Source organism: Chiloscyllium plagiosum, chromosome 16 (genome assembly GCF_004010195.1).
Source record: "Chiloscyllium plagiosum isolate BGI_BamShark_2017 chromosome 16, ASM401019v2, whole genome shotgun sequence".
Taxonomy (NCBI): Eukaryota; Metazoa; Chordata; class Chondrichthyes; order Orectolobiformes; family Hemiscylliidae; genus Chiloscyllium; species Chiloscyllium plagiosum.
The window spans coordinates 10,986,983-10,998,100 of record NC_057725.1 but is presented as its reverse complement, the minus strand read 5'-3'; the positions used below and the strand labels follow the sequence as shown (position 1 = coordinate 10,998,100).

At 39.5% G+C, this 11,118-nt stretch overlaps 1 long non-coding RNA gene across 1 annotated transcript in view; it reads left to right on the top strand.

Moving 5' to 3' along the window:
- LOC122557645 overlaps window positions 1-9,781 on the top strand; it is a 191,613-nt gene extending 181,832 nt beyond the window's left edge. Inside the window, exon 6 of the long non-coding RNA XR_006313888.1 lies at window positions 9,333-9,781. This is a non-coding gene — a long non-coding RNA (uncharacterized LOC122557645). The remainder of the gene's footprint in view (window positions 1-9,332) is intronic.
- Window positions 9,782-11,118: the final 1,337 nt, after the last annotated feature.

The following is an 11,118-nucleotide window of genomic DNA, read 5'->3' as shown; positions in this document are numbered from 1 at the left end:
GCAGAGGAGTGGATACCTGTTAAAAACAGGAAGAAAAAATCCGGCCAGGCCCCCAAAGCCTCCCAGCAAAGGGGGAAAAGACAGCTGCACGAGGGAGGGATGGCCAGCTCTTCGGATGGGGAAGACGGGCGCAAAGAATGTCATCACCACCAGAAGAAGAGACAGAGCGCTGTAGATAAAGAGGAGGGCATTTCCTCCCAACCAGGAAACAACGGACTCCCAAAGTCCACCCTCCACCCAGTGAGAACCAGGGGGTACCCACTGCCCCCACAACTACAGACAACTGAGAGCCCAACAAGTCCTCAGAAGAATAACCCACCCAGGCCCATCTCCTCACATGTGCCCCTGACTAATACCCCTCACACTATGGGTAATTTAGCATGGCCAATTCACCTGACCTGAACATCTTTTGGACTGTGGGAGGAAACCGGAGCACCCGGAAGAAACCCGTGCTGACATGGGAAGAATGTCTGTGTGGAGTTTGCACAGTCTCCCAAGCCATGAATCAAACCCGGGTCCCTGGTGCTGTGAGGCAGCAGTGCTAACCACTGAGCCACAATTATTACACAACTCAAGAGGGTAGACGCTGAAGGTAGAAGATAAGCCAAGATCGTATACAAATGGTGTAGAGGAGACATAAAGGACTGAATGGTCTGCAATGTGTCACATAAGATAAGACCATTAGGTTGAAGCAGGCAACATTTTATCAATCTGGGATTGAAATGGAGGCTCCAAGCTAACTCCGGTTTATGTTCCTACTGCTGAATTTGAGCACATTTGAAATGGTCCAATATTCTGCAACTGGATTCTATTTTTACAGAACCATTTAAGCAAAATATTTTAAAATGCTTCATGTTAAGTGCTAAATTATTGGATGGGAAAAGAGTATAATTGGAGAACATGTCACCTTACACTGTAATTATATGGAGGTTTAATTAATTTTTATTCACTAAAGGTCAACAAAATTAGAGGGAAGCAGTTCGGAAATGACAGGAATTAAAGTTCTTAAGAAAAATATTACTGTATAGCCTGTAAATATGAAAACTAGAATCTAAAATGTAGTAAATATGGGATAATTGTTTGCCAATTCACTACATGATATGACAAAGAAGCAAATAACATGGATGATTGTACCAGTGCCGGTTTTCTGAAAGAGCTAACCAATCAAATCCTCATGCCTGCTCATTGCAACATTTTGCCATTCAAATGTTTATTAACTTCACTTTTTCCCATTTGTATTGAAGCTGCTGCCATCACCCTCTTAGGCGACTGATTCAGGGGATAGCAGCAGAAGCCAAGACCATGACGCCATGAACGTCTCTGGGGGAGAAGTGTTTTTTTTATTCATTTATGGTATGAAGGCATCACTCCGTAGGTCAGCATTTATTACCTATCCCTAATTGCCCAGACGGCAGTTAGGGGTCAGCCACATAGCTGTGAATCTGCAGTCACATGTAGGTAATGATGGCAGTTTGCTTCCAGAAAGGACATTAGTGAACCATTTGTGACGAGAGGAGGAAATAGAATGACAGGTCCATAGTGATAGGGGATTCTGTAGTAAGGAGAATGGATGCAAAAGAGATGCCAGGATGGTATATTGCCTTCCCAACTGGTGCAGGAGAGAGGGTGAGGGACCATTGCTGTTTGGAAGGGTCTACAATAGAGTGGCAGAGGTATGGATTACTGAATCAGGGACGAAGGAGGCAGAAACAAAAGACATAAAGGAAAGAAGCAAAACTGGAAGGTAGAAAAGAAACAAGAGTGGCAAACAAATAAGGCCCTAGTGCAAAATAAAGCTAAGGTGAGAAGGTTTAAAGTTTAGTTCTAAAGGCTTTGTGCCTTAATGTGTGGATTATTTACAATAAGGTAGATGACTTAATACTGAAAATGGACATAAACAGTTTTGATATAGTAGTGATGACAATGACATGGCTGCAGGATGACCAAGGACAGGAACTGAACATTATTTTAGAAGGATAGCCATGAAAGGAAAGTAGCACTGTTAGTAAATGTGTAAAATTTAATGGGAGGAAGAATATTGACTCAAAATCTGTTTGGGTGGAGATAAGAAACACAAAAGGGCACAAATCATCATTAGGGTTTGTCCATGGACCCGAAAACCATAGAGGAAATACGGAAGCATTAAACAAGAAATCAGAGGTGCGTGCAATAAGAGTACAACTGTAATCTGGGTGACTTTAATTTACATGTACGTTGGACAAAACAAACTCACAATTGTATTATGGTGGTGCACTTCTTAGAATGCACATGTTAAGGCTTTTGGTAGATAGGATAGATGCTGCATTTTCTGAAAGAAAATCTCAGCAGGACTTATACACTTAATGGTAAGGTCCAAGGGAGTGTTGCTGAACAAAGAGACCTAGGAGTGCAGGTTCATAGTTCCTTGAAAGTGGAGTCACAGGTAGATAGGATAGTGAAGAAGGCGTTTGGTATGCTTTCCTTTATTGGTCAGAGTCTTGAGTACAGGAGTTGGGAGGTCATGTTGCAGCTGAACAGGACATTGGTTAGGCCACTGTTGGAATATTGCGTGCAATTCTGGTGTCCTTCCTATTGGAAAGATGTTGTGAAACTTGAAAGGGTTCAGAAAAGATGTTGCCAGGGTTGGAGGATCTGAGCTATAGGGAGAGGTTGAACAAGCTGGGGCTGTTTTCCCTGGAGCGTCGGAGGCTGAGGGGTGACCTTATAGAGGTTTACAAAATTATGAGGGGCATGGCTGGGGTAAATAGGCAAAATCGTTTCCGGGGTGGGGGAGTCCAGAACTAGAGGGTATAGGTTTAGGGTGAGAGGGGAAAGATATAAAAGAGACCTAAGGGGCAATCTTTTCACACATTCATGTATGGAATGAACTGCCAGTGGTGGAGGCTGGTACAATTGCAACATTTAAGAGGCATTTGGATGGGTATATGAATAGGAAGGGTTTGGAGGGATATGGGCTGGGTTCTGGCAGGTGAGACTAGATTGGGTTGGGATATCTGGTCCACATGGACAGGTTGGACCGAAGGGTCTGTTTCCATGCTGTACACCTCTGTGACCCGATGACTCTAATTAACCAGAGAACTGGTTGTTCCAGAATGACAAAGGATTAACACTCATGTTGTGTGAGACGTCCCATATAGAAGAGCGACTGTAAGATGATAGAATTCTACATTAAAATGGAGAGTGAAGTAGTCAATCCAAACCAGGGTCTTGAACCTAAATAAGGGAACTCTGAGGATATGAGGCACACATTAGCAAGGATAGATTGGGGAACCTTAGTAAGTGGGTTGATGATGGATAGGCATTAATTCATTTTAAACAACATGCCCATGAATTACAATAATCAATCATACGTGTCTGACAAAATAATAAAAGAGGAAAGGCAACTTAACCATGGCTTATAAAGGAAATTCGGGATGATATTAGATATAAAGAAGAGATATATAAAATTGCCAGAAAAAAGCCGGTATGCTGAGAATTGGGAACATATTAGCATTTAGCAAAAGAGGACAAAAGGGTGGATCAAGAAGGGGGAAACAGAGGTGGAAGTGAAACTACAGGGAATATGGAAACTGACAATAAAAGCTTATATAAATTCTTAAAGAGCAAAAGATTAACAAAGCCAAATGTAGATCTCTTCCAGTCAGAAGCCAGGAAAATTGTAATGGCGAACAAAGAAATGGCAGAGGAAATTAACAAGTACTTTGGTTCTATCTTCAGAAAAGAAAACACAAATAACCTCCTTAAAATATCAGGGAATCAAGGGTCTAGTGGGAGGGCAGAAGAGAAGGAAATCCATGTTCTTAAAATAATGGTACTACGGAAATTATTGTCGTTAAAGGCTGACAAATCCTTAGGGCCTGACAATCTGCATCCCAGAAAAGAAAGGGGTTTTGGAAATATTGGATGTATTTCTGATTTCCTTCCAAAATTCAAAAACCCAGAACAGTTCCTACAGGTTGAAGGGTAGGGGGGGAGGGTAAAGACAAATGTAAACCCGTTATTCAAAAAGGGAGGGAGAGAAAATACCAGTTAGCTTAAAAACCAGCAGTAGGGAAAACACTCAAGTCTACTGAAAAAAGAAGTGACGATTGGATATTTGGAAAGCATTAGCAAAACTGAAAAGAAAGGCATGAGATTGTGAAAAGCCAATCATTCTTAGCTAATCTATTGGAGTTTTTTGGGAATGTAATACGTAGAATAGGTCAGGGGAACCAGTTATATTTTGGAAGGTTTTTGAAAAGGTATCTTAGAAGAGGTCAAAGTTAAAGCACATGGGTTACTTGATAACAGATTGGCATGCACCAAGTATTGTTAGACCAATAGGAAACAGTGAGGGGGAATTAACAGGTCTCTTTCTGAATGGCAGGCAGCATCTGTATTTGGGCCCCGACTAATCACGATATATAAATAACTTGGATGAGGGAACCTAATGCAACATTTTCAAATTTGCTGATAGCATAGGACTGTGCAGGAATGAGTTGTGAGGATGATGAGGGAGGCTTCAAGGTGATTGAGATACGTTGAGTGAATAGGCAAATATGTGGTAGTAAAACATGTCCAGTGTGAAGTTGTACACTTCGGTGTGAAAAGTAGAAAGGAAGATTAATATTTAAATGTTGATATTTTGCAAAGTGTAGGTGGACAAAGGGATTTGGGTGTCCTGAAACACTCATCATTGAAAGTAGGGACACAAGTACAGCAGGCAAGTAGGAAAACAAACGGTGTATTGGTCTTCATTGTAGGACGATTTGAGTTCAGAAATAGGGATATTTCGCTGCAGTTATAGAGGTCCTTGGTGAGAATGCACCTGGAGTATTTTGTGCTGTTTTAGTCTCCCCACCTAAGAGAGGATATACCTCCCACAGAGAGGGCATATTCGGGCTTCAATAGGCTGAAATCAGAGGACAGGACTGTTCTATCAGGAGAGATTGGTTCAACTGAAGCCATACTCGCCAGAGTTTAGAATGCTTAGAGGAGGTCTGATTGAAATATATCAAATTCTAACAGGGTTGCACAGATTACATGCAGGGAGGGTACTTTCCCTGGCAGTGGAATCTGGAACTACAGATCAAGGTCTCAGGATATAGGATGCATCATTTAGGTCTGAGATGAAACAGAAGTTCTTCACTCAAAAGTAGTGAACCTGTGGAATTCTCTACTGCAGAAGGCTGTGGAGGCCAAGTCACTGAAGATATTCAAGAAGGAGATGGATTTTAAGGATATAAAGGGACATGGAGAGATATTGGGAAAAGGGGCATTGAGATTGAGGCTCAGCTGGAATGATATCAATTTGGGGGAGCAGATGGTAATGGCTAAATGGCCTCCCCCTACTCCCAGTTTCTGTGTTGTTAATTGTCTATGTTTCTAATCCAGAGAACAACAAATTAACACAGTTCTTCGCTTTGCAAATCCAATCACAGATTATGTTTTCAAAACGAAAATGTATGACGAGAGACGGATACCCTTTCATAATATCGTAAGAGCATTTGACAGTTACTTTGCATCAATTACCCATTGTATAATGGAAAGAGCAACATGTAGTAGTGGAATGCAACTCCTTGGGAACCTGTTGACAGCTTTACTAATGAGCATTTCACATCGTCAGAATTTTGTGTTTCTGGGGATTTACAACCAGAACTAATTCAAGACAGAATTGCTGTCAGAATTTCTCATACATCTCTTTACAATGTGTAACAATTGAAAAAGGACCTCACAATGAGAAGAACCAATCAGGTGATGGTAGAAGCTGAGACAGTGCAAGAGGATGATGGGAACTGAATGTCAACCTTGCTCAAGAAGCTCATCAAACCTTGTCAATTTTCTCAGATAAAGATACGCCAAAACATCACACGGTAGACCAAGGCAAAACATCTTTCAATCTTTTGATGCTAGAAGTTACTGTTTTAGATGTGGAGTTAGAAATAGATATCAACAAAAGCAATGTCCAGGTTTACCATGCTGATACACTTTGGCTTAAAGGCATATCCAGAGTGTATACAAGAGTCAAAAACAATTGCTAGACCTAGAGTTAATAGAGAGTTGTTAAATTTCTGTGACAATGCCGTGTGAGAATGTTTCAGGCACTGTGTTACAAGCTAAATCTTCAATTGAGCATGGTGTCTCACAAAAGACCATTGTATACCTTAGGTGTAATGAATAAGGTGTAATTGTTAAGTAATATGTAATAAGCCAATTTGCAGTCCATCAGGATTGAGAATTTGAAACAAGTCCAGAAAATGCTGGAGAACTCCACACAAATGCTGCCAGAATTTCTCTAGCATTCTCTGCGTTTGTATCAGATTTCCAACATCTGCAGTATTTTGTTTCATAAGTCTGAGACACAGCTCCAGAAAGGCAAAAGAGATTATTACACAAAGGTGTTAATGCGGTAGAAGATTCAAAGTTTTCCCAGGGGAAATAGATGACCAGACATCCTGGTTGGTAGATATTAGTGTTAATCTGCATCTCATGAATTTTAGGTCTGACACAGGGTCAAGTGCTATCAGGTAGCAAAATTTAGTTGACAAAACATTATTTCTTAACAACAGATGTTCGACCACATGGGGCATCGCTTTTAATAGCTAAAGGTAAGTTGTAGGAAAGATAGTGTTAAATGGTTCAGGAAAGACTTAAAAGGGTGTTGCCAGGTTTGGAGGGTGTAAGCTGTAGGGAGAGGCTGAATAGATTGGTGATGTTTTCTCTGGAGTGTCGGAGGCTGACGGGTGACCTTATAGAGGTTTATAAAATCATGAGGGGCATGAATAAGGTTAATAGTCAAGATCTTTTCCCCAGTGTAGGGGATTTTCATGCAGAGGATGGTGCGTGTATGGAATAAGCTACCAGAGGAAGTGATGGAGGCTGGTACAATTACCACATTTAAAAGGCATCTGGATGGGTATATGAATAGGAAGGGTTTGGAGGGAAATGAGCCAAATACTGGCAAATGGGACCAGATTAATTTAGGATATCTGGTTGGCATGGATGAGTTGGACCCAAGGGTGTATGTCTGTGCTGTACATCTCTATGACTCTTCAAATTAGTTCTTATTAAATCCTGGAAATTCCCTGTGTAGGTTTTGCATCCAGACAGAGTAATATTGACCTCATTCTCATTTAGAAACTGGAATGGGATAAACAACAAAAGGACCAGGCCCTGCTGGTGGAAGATGTTTCAGAGCCAAGTCAGCTCGTGGGAGAACTTAAACCTCAAGCAGAATCCCCTGAGCTTAATTACTTCATAACAAGAAATTTGTTTCAAACCAGCAAAGAGATGGAACATTACTTCCAGACTGGTATTAAGGTAACATTTTCAACTGCTAAGGAAGTTCAAATTGCAAATATTAACAAACTTTAAGAAACAAATCAAGCAGAGGGTCGGGATAGGGTTATGGTGGTTCTGAATATATTTTTGTCTTGACACCAACTGATACATTTGTAACTGAATTGAGTCAAGCTGTGAACAGCACAGTGAACAATGACAAATCCAAATCATACATTCAACGCAAGTACACTATTGAAGCATCTTTGTCAGATTTATTATTGTCTGAAGAAGACCTAACTCTGGACAAAATCATTCACACAGAATGTGAAACAGAGGTCAGAAACAACAGAGAAAAGGATGAGTTCTGACCTAACTATTCTACAAAAAGTGATCTTCAACAAACATACCATCAGGAAAGAAAGAATCTTTGGAAAACACATTTAAGGAAGTGAAAAAAACTGATTTGATCAATAATTCAAATACTAAGGGAAAACAAAAAATGTACAAACTAACCAGCAATTTAGAGAAAAAATAAAATCAACTTACTTCAGTATAGGTCTACAGGAAGATTGCGAATAAAAATCTACAGACATCAATTGAAGAAGTGGTCCATTCAATCCACGGATGGCACCCCTAAGAAGAGAGAAATTATTGTCTCATGATTCAAGAAAACATAAAGAAAAAAAGCATTGGGCTTCAGCTGGGATGATATCTTCGACAAAAGAAATATAAGAGAAGAGAGCCTTTGACCTGAGACCATCAGCAATGTAAAACTAGCTTCTACCCAATAGCTATCATTCTTCCAAGGCAGAAGAAAACATGAAGAGAACAAGGAGAATAGGAATCTCCAATTGGCTTGAATGTGTAATGTCAAAGATTTGAAAGGAGATGGGGTACTAGTAAGACAGTTAAGGAAACAAATGTATAACAACAATAGTTATCAAAAAAATCTGTGGAACATGTTTGTATGTGGGTCTGGGCTAATACTTGATGAATTGTATATGCACCACTCACTGTGATGATGTCTTGAGCACTTGGGAGGAGAATAAAATTGGGTCTTGTGGGAGATTGACAAAAGGTTCGTACTATCAGTCTTTGTAGAAATAGAGCCTATTCTTATGAATTATAAATAGTGACAGAGATGCAATTGATATTCGTAATAAAATACATTCCCTGGTAATACAGGACAAGTCAGATTCTGGAGTGAGACCTGGCTTGGTAAACTGTAAGTCCTTTTTATTTGTTTATCATGGAGATTAGTCATATTCACAAAATGCTGCCAATATATTTTTAACAAATTGACAGACGTTCATTACAGAAAAGAAAACACAGACTGCATTACACTATACAAGAACCATTAAAAACATTCACATTGCAAACAACACAAAGGAAGATTCCCACACTGATATCCCAGCAACAACCTTCAGGGAAGCAATGATATTGGTATTATCACTGGGCTATCAATCCAAAGATCCAAGTAATGTTGTGGGAACCTGGTTCAAATCCCACCATGGCAGATGATGGAATTTGAATTCAATAAATATCTGGAATTAATGATAATCATGAAACTATGTTGATTGTTGGAAAAACCTATCTAATTCACTAATGTCCTTTAAAGAGGGAAATTGTCATCTGTACCTGGACTGGCCTACATGTGAATCCAGAACCACATCAATGTGGCTGACTCTTAATTGCCCTCTGGACAATTACGGATAGACGATAAATGCTGGCCTAGTCAGTGATGCCTATATCCTATGAATGAATTTTTACAAATCTTACAGATACTCAAACCTCAGTGGAGGGTAGCTGAGCACTTCAGCCTCCATTCTCCAGTATCCACAGACACACACTAACTAATTGGCTTTCTTGTTATTTCTATCTCTGTTTTCCTGTGTCATTGGACACCATGTTGCTAGGTACTAGTAATAAACAGCAGTTGAACTGATTACTCTCAGCTGATTGACAGATAGGTGCTGCCACCAGGCAGTTTATCATTTGAGAGGGTGATCTAACTTATGTCAAAGTAATTCTATGCTTGTGCCTGATAACCAATCTTTTTTTTCAATTTCCAGATTCTGCTTATTGATTCCCATATGATCATTTCGCCACATGTATCCTAGCAACAACCTTACAGATACTCAAACCGCAGAGAAGAGTCACCACACTCTCCCCACGTTAAAGCATTTTACTCCACTGACATGGCTATAATTGGTTTATTAAGTGTTACTTTTAATGAATTCTAGGCACTTTTAGAGCAATCACCAACTACCTAGTCACCTGCCTCAATGCAGTTTTATTCTTAGCAGGAGACGTCTATGTTTCATTTTTGCCACAGAATTGTGCAGAGATGATGCACCAGTTTTTATGTGCATAGGAATATCATTATTCACAGTGTCTGAAAGGTACATGTCCTATCATGATAACAGACGCAGTTTAGCTTTTTTCTCATAACAGTCACCAAACCAGGGCTTAACTTAACACACTCAAAACAAAAAGCAGATATCAGGCACACACAACTGAACATCGGATAGAGAAGGAATGAATTTTAAATAAGTTAGATCACCTTCTCAAATGGGAAACTGCCTGGTAGAAGCAGTTATCTGTCAGTCAATTAGCTGAGAGTAATCAGTTCAACTGTTGTTAATTACTGTTGCAGGAAGCTGAACTTGATAGTGAATTATCAGGGGCTCTGTATGAGACATGAATTTGCTAAATCAGATTATCAGTATAGCATACACTGTTCGGAGGCTACACCCAAGTGAGGCATGCACTGAGTAGCCAATTAGGTTCACATGGAAATTTGATATGCAATTGAAAGAGATACTTTAGATAAGGTTATTAATACTATAAAACCATAAGGTGTAAGAGCAGAAGTAGACCATTTAGTAAAACAAAAAACAACGAAAATATCTGTATATAGAAGACAGTTTAGAAAAATCATAAAACGCAGCAAGATGAATTTTCTAACCTTTATCCCAAGACTATCTATTGGTGGAGATTCACATTACTCCTCTATATGAAATCGTAATGTTCTCCAAAACTGATCCTCTTCAGTTTCCTTCCGAAAGACATCTCAACAGAGTACTTGCGAACCTGTGAGCTAAAGCGTTCTCAGTCTCTAAAAATGCAGTTTTGTAAGTTGCACAAATAAATCTTTCCTGCTGCGGTGTTCCCTGAACAGTGGTGACCTTCTGTAAGGAAACAAACGAAACTTGCTTCTGGGTCTAGGTAAGTCTGTTCAAACTTCCCGAAAAATGTTCAGTCAAAGGATTTTCTAAATGAAAAATAATTCTTGATTATTCTTAACTGAAAATAACTGAATATATTTTACTGGACCCCCCACCCGTTGTAAACCTCCATAGTATAAACAATTTTCCATGGGATCTGTAGCCACTTGTTTTCTGAACAATGCTGGAGTGGGGTCACTGTTTTGCAAGGACTCTGACCTTGACTTTATTTTAAAGAAAACCTCCAAAGAAATGAGCCACATACATTTAACTAATGGCAACATTCACTTTCCAAAAATGATAATATTTAAAAATTAGACATCTTTCATCACAGCACCCTATTAGTGTATTATTAAGAATAAATGAACCACAAACTTTGTTCTTCAAGATAGTTTGAATGTGTTCTTAAGAGATTTTCAATGTTTGCTTAAATGGAGCCTTTTCCACTCCTTCTCTAGAGTTAAAGTGTCCCCACATTGCTCACATAAATGACACACCTCCCACACTTTCTGAAAAAGAATATTCGTATTACAGCAGTCTCACTGTCAATACCACCTCCTTCAGTCTCTTTTTTTGGGGGTTGGAACGAGATGATGTTCTAACACATCAGAAACTTCTTCCAATAATGACT